Raw genomic sequence first — 8,100 nt, forward strand, 5'->3', positions numbered from 1 at the left:
TTTGTGACCCCATGGACTGCAGCCCACCAGGCTCCTCTGTAGAAAATAATAAATCATACAGTTACCCTCTTAAAGGTCACAGTCCAGTGTGGAAAGAAGACTCATTAACAGAAATCATAGGAAAGGGTGAGAAATGCTTTATAAGAGGTGAGTTGAGGGTGCCAAAGAAACATGAAGATGGGCACCTAACACTGCCTCCAGACACAAGAAAAAGTACTCTTGCTTCTACAAAGTCACTTTTTGTATCATTGAACTATGGATTATTACCTGTAGGACACGCACAGAAAGATGCCCACCATATACAGGTATAACTGTTTCTCTTCATCTTTATTCAGTCGCCCATTGGAAGTAAATAAATATTATTCCACAATTAGATCATTAGTGAAAATATGAAATATTAGAATTCATACATTTTCTGATTTAGATATTCCTCTTTGTTTGGGGAATAACATGTACCAAAGACCCTCTGTTTTGGTCTCGCTGGTTCCATGGTTCTTTTAAAACTTACATCCAAGGACAGACATGCACATGAGGAAGGCTGCAGACTTAATTGCTGTCACCGGGGTCAGGAACACGATGATCTTCCTGGGGCTCCCTTTTAAATCACCGACATTGGGGATTTCTTCACATTAGTAGGTCAGCACATGATAAAGCATGTGCCTATTTTAAGACCAAACGAAGGCTACTGGAGAACCAAGGAAGAAGGCAAATGTCTGGAATTCCTATGCAGTCACCTAGGAGAAATGTCACCAGTGAGCCAAGGGACAGAATGGGACCAAGTCAACCTTGTCCACATGCTTTTAAGTGGCTGCTTACAAGGCTACATAAAAAGCGAGCATAAATTAGGATAGAAATGAAAAGATGGTGAACTGCTTGATAACAGAAGTTAGGAAGTGAGAAGGAACTCATGTGGTTTTTTCCTGTTCCCGTTTGAAATGAATTTAGGATCTGAGTCTCCTTTTCCGATCTCACAACACTGGACCACTAATGGACATCAGAGATAATTTAACCCAATATTAATTTATAAATAAAAAATTGAGGGTCCAGAGAGGTGGATCAATGGCTGAGGTCATGCTCTGAGCAAAGGTCAAGGTCAGAACTGAAACACCAGGCTTCTTACCGGCTGTGACCCCTCACCCCATGACCTTGCAGTGCTGTCACTAAGATATGCCTGAAATCCGAACACAGTTGAGAGTTCTCGCCAGCATCATCTGACAGTAGAGTCATCACTGGTTCACTGGGGCGATGGCTGCAACTCTTGGCCTGCAGGCTTGAGAGCATAAGAAATACAGTGTATTTCTCTTTAAGACCAAATTTAATTTCAGAGTCTCATCTCTTCCTTCGCAGGCTCACATCGAAGCCCTGCAGTGACGACAAGGTGGGTAGGGGCATGAGTGCCTCTGAGCCTGGGCACCACCATCCACCAGTGGATACATCTGGGTGTCCACAAAAGAGTCCCTCCCATCCGGCCTCCTGGTGTCAGCTCATGCGGGTTCAAGGAGGTCACCCTCCTTCCTCCATGGCCCATTTGTGGGCCCTCTTCAGGTGCAGTGGCCCCTGAGGCTTCCCTGGGCCCCGGAGTCAACATTCTGGCCTGTTGCTTGTCCTACAGGCTCAAGATGGGGAGGCAGGGCTTTGTGAGGATGCCTGTCCACCCAAACACATGATAAAACTATTTCATCTAATGGGACCAGAGAGAGTCTGGGTTAAGGCAGCTTCCCCAGGTCCTACTGAGGGCATTTCAGGGATGACAAAGAAGACACGTCTCTCCTCCGGGAGTTCTCAAACACATCTGAGGTTTCTATAGGGACCCCCACCACCATGCACTCCAACCAAGGACTCAGCAGTGGAGAGGGGTTTGTGGGTAAAGACAGAGCCCTGGGCAACACCTCAGATCTTTTCTGCCCTTCTTCAAACTCTAGAACCTTAATTTAATCTCAGGGCAACATAGAGCAGAAACTCGCACTGAGCTAGTATTTGTTGCTCACACCCTGAGTTCTGCCAAGAACTGAATTCCCCACCTCGCTGTCCTGGGTTCCTCAGGTGGCGCTAATGGTAAAGAACTGATGGCCAATGCTGCTGCTGCTGCTAAGTCGCTTCAGTCGTGTCCAACTCTGTGCAACCCCATAGATGACAGCCCACCAGGCTCCCCTGTCCCTGGCATTCTCCAGGCAAGAACACTGGAGTGGGTTGCCATTTCCTTCTCCAATGCATGAAAGTAAAAAGTGAAAGTGAAGTCGCTCAGTCGTGTCCGAATAGTCTTAGCAACCCCATGAACTGCAGCCCACCAGGCTCCTCCATCCATGGGATTTTCCAGGCAAGAGTACTGGAGTGGGGTACCATTCCCTTCTCCAATGGCCAGTGCAGAAGCCATCAAAGATATGGGTTCAATCCCTGGGTTGGGAAGATTTCCTGGAGTAGGAAATGGCAACCTACTCCAGTTTTCTTGCCCGGAGAATCTCATGGACAGAGGAGCCGGGCGGGCTACAGTCCATAGGGCCACACAAGTTGGACACGACTGAAGTGACTTAGCATGCACATGCCTTGCTTGCTACACCTGCTCTGAGCTTTCCAGACTAGGAGATGCATGCAGAACAGCAATGCAAACTGACAACTCATATATCACTCGACCTCACCAGGACCAAGGTGCCCATGGCTTGAGTGCTCACGTGGTCCATTGCCATGGACCCACTGTCTGGATCTCACCCCCAGATCCTGGTAGGTTCAAGACACCAGCCACAAAGAGGAGCTCAAGATGTGCAAGAGTCACTGGAGAACAGCACTCACCATTGCCCCTCCCTGGGTAAAGCCAACCTACTAATGGCGTGTCAGCAGCATTTCCTCTTACTCAGAAGTCCACCACAAGAAAAGCACATCCTCTCTAAGCTTCATTGTCCTTATCTGTCCAAACAGGCAGACATCTACTTATAAAGACTGCAGATAGGGGAGGTCAGCCCTTATCAAGTACACGTGTACAGTTGCTGCACAATAAATGGCAGCCATTAACAAAGACAGCCCTTGGACTGCAAGGAGATCCAGCCAGTCCATCCTAAAGGAGATCAGTCCTGAATATTCATTGGAAGGACTGATGCTGAAGCTGAAACTCCAATACTTTGGCCACCTGATGCAAAGAACTGACTCATTGGAAAAGACCCTGATGCTGGGAAAGATTGAAGGCAGGAGGAGAAGGGGACGACAGAGGATGAGACGGTTGGATGGCATCACCTACTGGATGGACATGAGTTTGAGCAAGCTCCAGGAGCTGGTGATGGACAGGAAAGCCTGGCGTGCTACAGTCCATGGGGTTACAAAAAGTCGGACACGACTGAGTGACTGAACTGAACTGAACAAATGCACACTACTATATATAAAAGAGACAAACAATAAGGACCCACTGCATATCACAGGGAACTATATAGCTTGTGCTAACCTATAATGCAAAAGAACCTGAAAAAGAATATACACACACACACACACACACACATATATGGGCTTCTCTGATGGCTCGGTGGGTAAAGAATCTACCTGCGATGCAGGAGATGCTGGTTCGATCCCTGGGGTTGGGAAGATCCCCTGGAGGAGGAAATGGCAATCCTCTCCAGTATTCTTGCCTGGGAAATCCCTTGGACAGGGGAGCTTGGTGGGCTACAGTCCCAAGTGTTGCAAAGAATCCAACAGAACTGAGCAACCGAGCAGGAGCATGTAACTGCATCACTATGCTGCATACCTGAAATGAACACAAAATTGTAAATCAACTGTACTTCAATAAATAATACACAGCAGCCATTTTTAACATTTTCTCTTCTGTATCATCATTAATAACCTTCTTAAGATTTGTGACATTTCCACAGGGCATCTTTCTGAATTTACCAGCTGGCAGAGAGTTAGTGAGGAGGCACCAGGTCATAATTTGCATCACTACACAGACCACGTGGAGGCAGATGTGCTTGAGAGAAGTCCACAAGTAAAAGATGATCTAGGAAACGTGAATGATTGCTAACAAAAGCAGTTTGGCAAGGGCATGAATGACTCAGGGCAAGCTTGTTTCCATTTCTACAAAAACAACTCAAGCCCCTTTGTCTTTCTGAGTCTGTCGTGCAACTGCTTGGAGTTATGGCTCATTATGTACGTGGTACCAACAGAGGCTTCCACCCTGAGTTAGCACCTGCTCCAGTGACTCACCCAGGTACTGAAAATGCAGGCCCCCAAGCCGACTCTCCAGAGCTCTTGGTTCAGAATTGTTGCCAGAGGGGCTTTCTGGAGGAGAAAGACTTCAGGTAGGAACACACCAGCAGGAATGACACCCCAGGATGCATCCAGCCAGGGAGGGGATTCCATGGGAGAACAGGGGCAGCCGCGTGGGGCTCCCACGTGTGCTGGACATGCCCCAGCCTGACTTGCCGCCCGGCCTTCGCACTTCTCAGGAACAGACAGTGAACCTCTGCCCAGCCTTTGGCGGAGTCCAGAAATTTCCCCTTAACACAGTGTGCTACTTTCAGATGCTGGTACTGAGTCATCAGACTGACACAACCACCATACTTTCTCATTTTTCATATTCACAAGACCTAGTGGTATTATGGCCAATCATCTCCTGAAACTGCATTTTCTGCAAACTTGGGCGTACCTCTGATCACGTCCAGACCATCACCTGCTGGAACAGGTCCTCGTCCATGGAGTCCTGGCCAGGGTTAGCAGTTTACGGTAGCAGTGTTCAGATCCAGTGCCTTCAGGACTCTCCTCAAGCTCACCATTCCACACTGTCTGAAGACCTAGAAACTCACAAGAAGTTAGCCCAGCTATTCCAATATGAATCCACTAAGAAACTGTGAACTCAGGAAAATGTATTAGCTAATGGTTTCCACTTGGTCTAAGACAGATATAGGTCAATTATATTTCCCCCCTCCCCCGCCCCCCGCCTCTCTTTCTCTCTCTGTTTAAACAAGAAAATTCCAAATCACACACCAAGAGCTGAGTTAAGATCAATGATTTAGCCAAACAACACAAGAGTAAAATAATAGTTAAGCTGTCTGCCAAGTCCACAGACTCGATTCCAAGGCTTTCACTTACGCTAACTCATTTAACCCTCACAACAACCCTACAAAGAAGCTGACACTGTTATTATCCCCAGTTGACAACTGAGGAAACCAAGACACAGAGACACCGAAGTCACACAACTCACAACTGGCAAGGTGTGAATTCCAACCCAGACTGTCCAGCTCCTGAGTGCACACTCCTGAACACAGATGTTCAACAACTGGAACCAGGCATCTTTGGATGCTGAGCGGAAAACAAGAGTTTTAATGGAAGAGGATTTGGGGAAGCATAACAATCACTAGACAAATTTTAAACAATCTGTCAAAAGCTGCAACCCTTTCTAAGGCAGCAGCACCCAGCCATACCCACACATCAGCTGTCACGCACCAAGGGCATTCCATCTTTCTTCCATTCAATACGGCACTCCACGGTGCCCAACCTCAGGATGCCTGGTATGGTAACGAATCATCGTACTGAGTAATCGGGCTGTAGCAGGGGGAAGAAGGCTGCTTCCTCCACCGGGACCACAATGACTCTATGTCATTGTCATGGAAGGCAATGACTCTTATGTCTTTTTTAGGGTCATTTGCGGGTAAGGCCCCCAGGAGCCCAGCACCACCTTCCAGGACACATCTGGCCAGTGGAGGCCAAGCAGAGTCAGGCCAAAGTACACAAAAGAGGAGCCACTGATGGGGTTCCGGGTGCGGCTGCCTCTCACCTTGCCTCCAGCGAATTCCAAGGCTGGAAGTCACCCAGAGGGAGCTAAGCATGGGGTCAACTGTCCCCCAGTGAAACCGCATTCACATAGACTCAGGAAAGGCTCAGCCACGCCACCACCTCCAGGCTGGAAACACACAAAGACAGGTCACCAGGACAGACCTGGAGCGAACCCACCCAGGATCAAAGCAGATGCGTCCACGGAAAGTCAGGGAGCTGGGAACACCCTAATCAGGGTAGAAACTTCCCCTAGTCTGATCACCAGCACCAGTTTATCATTCTTAGTGAACACCAAAAACCTTGTCTTCACAAAAGACATGTAAGAAACCCTTCAACAGAAAAAGTTTTTTTTCCATCTTGACCCAGATACTAAATGCGGCCTAATTGACAGAGTTCCGCAGAAGGCCCCCTTAAGGGGCCTTGGCTAGGGAGCTGAGAGGCTTACTCACAAAGATGGGATCAGAGCTAAAAGTCAGAGGGCAACTGACTACCAAGCATTCAGACAACAGTGGTGGGCTTAGGAGGACACAGGATATTTTTCCTGAGTTCTTTAAAACTAGGTCAGGTTCTTCCTGCCCACAACCATGGCCTGGGGATGGAATCTTGATGTCTTGAGGGTCACTCTGCCTGGTGCCCCTCCCCATATCAGAGTCTCTGACCTAGGGTAGGATGGGACCACCATCCGCTCTATCCCCCTTCCCCTGGTCTCTTCCGCCCAGTGCTCAGAAACAGAAGGGACTTGGAAAAAAAAAAAAAAACTTTCCCAGAGCACAACACACAATCAGCAAAAAAGGACAGGGTTCAGAGATTTCTGGGCAGGAAATGTCAAAGAATGAGGTATCTTGATGAAGGCAACCAAAAAAAATGAAAGCAGTCTGGTCTCTGAAACTCAACCGCCCAGCTCCCCCAAAAGCCCTTCAAAGGCTCCCAGAGCGCTGAAGTCTGCAGCCCCATCTCCAGGGTGCCCCTTCCACCAGCATCCACTCCCAGGGGTCTGTACCCTCACTCACAACAAAAGCAAAGAGGGGGAAGGGTGCACAGAGAAAGCTGGTTTTGTCAGTGAAGTAGCAGATCTTTGAGATTCTGTGTTCTTCCAACACCAGGGGACTCTGGCAAGTGGGTAGGCTTCCCGGAGGAAGTTTCAATTACACAGTTCACCAACCCCAGCTCAGGGCTGTCAGCCCAGGCTGGGCCCTGGATTATGGGCTATTTGGTAACTTATTTTGAGATGAGCAAGGTAACCACAGGTGCCAGGTGGCCATGAAGGCCCTTGAAAACCTATATCACAGAAGACGCCCTGCAGACTTCCTCAGACACGCTGGGGAATCAGGCAGAGGGTGCACCTGGTTGCCTGGAAGGACTGCAGGTCGCTGGCCAGGCCCAGTGGCAGCCTCGCTGACCACGAGCGAGAGGACGCTGGCCGCCCGGTCCCCCAAGAGAGGAAACTGGATACCCGAGGAGGACAGCGAGGTATCCAGGAATTCAGTCCCTCTGGGCCCTTTGGGGCAGGCACCGCGGGACCCATAGGAGGCTTAGCCCGGGGTCACCAGCGTCACCCGCCAGGCTGGTGGGGGTGCTCCGCCCTGCTCTTCTGGGACGTTGGGGGTGCTCTGGGTGGCGGCGCAGGGCGCAGGGGATGGGGTGCGGGGGACCGGGGGGCGGGGGCGGGGCGGCGGCAGCGGCGCGCGTCTGCAGGCTGCACCCACCCCCGCGCCCGCAGCACCTGCGCGCCCTCCCTACCCGCGGTTCTATCTCCCCCCAAAGCCCCGGTCCCGCCCGCGGCGCGGGGCTCTGCCTACCCCGCCCGGGCGCCGGGCCCCTGAAGGCGGGCGGCTGCTGCTGCTGCTGCTGGATTCCCAGCCCGGATGCAGGGAGTGGGACGAGGTGACGGATGCTCAGCCCGCCTTGCAGCTCCCTGCGCAGCCGAACGTTCTCAAGCTTCTCTTTTCTTTACTAACTTTCCTGAACGTGTGTGTGCGCACAGCCCTTGCAAAAAGTACTGTCGAGAAATGACTAGGGTTTCATTGATATATTTAATTGTATTAAATCAATAACTGAAAACAAGCACAAGCAAACATCCCAAGCCAGGTTTCCGTGACCTTCCCCAGGGCGGGTAAATCCATCATGTGAAAAAAAAAAAAAGGAACGCCAGAGCCTTGTGTTCAGGGAGGTGGAGAAGGGGCTGCAAACAGAATCTTCCCACAGGAACAAGCGCCTTCCTCAGCTGGGGGTGTGGATAAACAGGAAACTAGTGAGCGCATTCTTAAAAGGTTAGATAAGAAAAGCAGGTGCAGCCTACCTGGTATCTATCCTCTCTTGGCTTTTACCGAATAGAAATATTTGTCTTTT

The 8,100-nt window shown here is 50.0% G+C and overlaps 1 long non-coding RNA gene across 3 annotated transcripts; it reads right to left on the reverse strand.

Annotated features, from left to right (window-relative positions):
* Nucleotides 1–300: 300 nt before the first annotated feature.
* On the reverse strand, nt 301–7,690 carry LOC147362676 (uncharacterized). Of its 3 annotated transcripts, XR_015135767.1 has the most exons (4): nt 7,551–7,690; nt 4,625–4,769; nt 3,526–3,727; nt 301–1,270 (listed from the first exon to the last, which is right to left on the reverse strand). It is a non-coding gene; the product is annotated as an uncharacterized LOC147362676 (long non-coding RNA). The 3 variants fall into 3 exon arrangements; XR_015135769.1 differs by lacking the exons at nt 4,625–4,769; nt 7,551–7,690 and adding an exon at nt 4,183–4,259; XR_015135768.1 differs by lacking the exons at nt 301–1,270; nt 3,526–3,727; nt 7,551–7,690 and adding exons at nt 5,180–5,277; nt 5,753–5,878.
* Between the last annotated feature and the right edge of the window lie 410 nt (nt 7,691–8,100).

Source organism: Bos grunniens, chromosome 11 (assembly GCF_055505025.1).
Source record: "Bos grunniens cultivar Pamir isolate PY7600 chromosome 11, Bosgru_T2T1.0, whole genome shotgun sequence".
Taxonomy (NCBI): domain Eukaryota; kingdom Metazoa; phylum Chordata; class Mammalia; order Artiodactyla; family Bovidae; genus Bos; species Bos grunniens.